This window comes from Arachis duranensis, chromosome 8 (assembly GCF_000817695.3).
Source record: "Arachis duranensis cultivar V14167 chromosome 8, aradu.V14167.gnm2.J7QH, whole genome shotgun sequence".
Classification (NCBI taxonomy): Eukaryota; Viridiplantae; Streptophyta; class Magnoliopsida; order Fabales; family Fabaceae; genus Arachis; species Arachis duranensis.
The window spans coordinates 25130115-25132310 of NC_029779.3; positions in this window are offsets into that span (position 1 = coordinate 25130115).

The following is a 2196-nucleotide window of genomic DNA, read 5'->3' on the forward strand; positions in this document are numbered from 1 at the left end:
GGTGATGATGCAAAAGGAAAAATAGTGGCTGTTGGGAAAGTTGGTAAAAACTTTTCTTCTTGTATAAATGATGTGCTTCTTGTAAATGGTTTGAAACATAACTTACTTAGTGTTAGTCAATTGTGTGATTTAGGTTTTGATGTTATTTTTAAGAAGTTTGTTTGTTTGGTTGTTTGTGAGAAAACTGGGGATATTTTATTTGAAGCCAAGAGATGCAACAATGTGTATGGATTAACTCTTGAGGATTTAAAGGAACAAAATGTAACATGCTTTACATCTTTTGAATCTGAAAAATGGCTTTGGCATAGAAAGTTGGGACATGCTAGCATGTACCAAATTTCTAAGTTAGTCAAAAAGAATTTGGTTAGAGGAATTTCAAATATCAAGTTTGATAAGGATCTTACTTGTGATGCATGTCAATTGGGCAAGCAAGTAAAATCCTCTTTTAAATCAAAAGATGGAATCTCAACCAAAAGGCCATTAGAAATGTTGCATATTGATCTTTTTGGTCCTACTAGAACTCAAAGCCTAGGTGGTAAACACTATGACTTGGTAGTGATTAATGATTATACAAGATTCGGATGGGTTTGTTTCTTGGCTCACAAAAATAATTTCTTTTCATCTTTCATTATTTTATGCAAAAAGATTGAGAAGCCTTTCCACCCTTTGCAAGAAAATTCAAAATGAAAAGGATTTGAAAATTGCCCATTTGAGAAGTGATCATGGAAGAGAATTTGAAAATCAAGATTTTAAAAAATTCTGTGATGACTTAGGGATTTCTCATAATTTTTCATGCCCTAGAACACCCCAACAAAATGGGGTGGTTGAAAGAAGGAATAGAAGCCTTCAAAAAATGACTAGGGCTATGCTATGTGAAAATGAGATTCCTAAATTTTTATGGGCTGAAGCTGTGAACACAGCATGTTATATTTTGAATAGAACAATCATTAGAAAAGGGTTAAAGAAAACTCATTATGAACTATGGAAAGGAACCCCTCCAAATCTTAAGTACTTTCATGTTTTTGGATGCAAATGCTTTGTGCTTAATAATAAAGAAAATCTTGGAAAGTTTGATCCAAAATCCTATGAAGGAATATTTGTTGGATATTCCACCACAAGCAAGGCTTATAGAGTTTATCTCAAGGAGCATAGGACAATAGAGGAATCCATACATGTTACTTTTTGTGATTCTAACTTAATTCCCAGTACTGTGATAGATAATGATTTAGATGAAGAAGGAGCTAGAACAAGCAAAGAAAATCCCAAATCTGTCCAGAATGAAGAATCTGCCAGTCCAGTTTTGTCTCGTCAGATTGAAGGAGAAACTTCTGATTTGTCTCCTGAGCAGGGACGAGAAACTGAAACAGTGAGACCAGAGCAGGCACGAGAAACTGAAACGGTGAGACCACCAGAAGTTCATCAAAACTCTACACCTGTCCGAAAGCCTAGAGAATGGAAGTTCATGAGGGGTTATCCTCATGATTTCATCATTGGTGATCCTTCTCAAGGAGTAACAACAAGATCATCCACCACAAGGCAAACCGAACCTAGCAATCTTGCTCTCTTGTCACAAATAGAGCCCAACAATGTCAAACAAGCTCTTGAGGATCCATCATGGGTTAAGGCAATGCAAGAGGAGCTTGCTCAATTTGACAAGAATAAGGTTTGGACACTAGTACCTCATCCAAATGGTAAGAAGGTAATGGGTACTAAGTGGGTATTTAAAAATAAACTTGGTGAGGATGGACAAGTTGTTCATAACAAGGCTAGATTAGTGGCCCAAGGTTACGATCAAGAAGAGGGTATTGATTTCGATGAGTCTTTTGCTCCGGTAGCTAGAATGGAAGCAATTAGGTTGCTTCTTGCCTATGCTGCCCATAAGGGTTTCAAAATGTTTCAAATGGATGTTAAGTGTGCCTTCCTTAATGATTTTATTGATAGGGAAGTGTATGTGGCTCAACCCCCCGGTTTTGAATATAAAGAATTTCCAAATCATGTTTTTAAATTAACTAAGGCTCTTTATGGTCTTAGACAAGCTCCAAGAGCTTGGTATGAAAGGCTTAGTGCCTTCTTGTTGGAAAATCATTTTCAAAGGGGAACCACCGACACTACCTTATTCATTAAAGCATCTAATGATGATATTCTTCTTGTTCAAGTTTATGTTGATGACATTGTATTTGGTTCGGCCAATGTTTC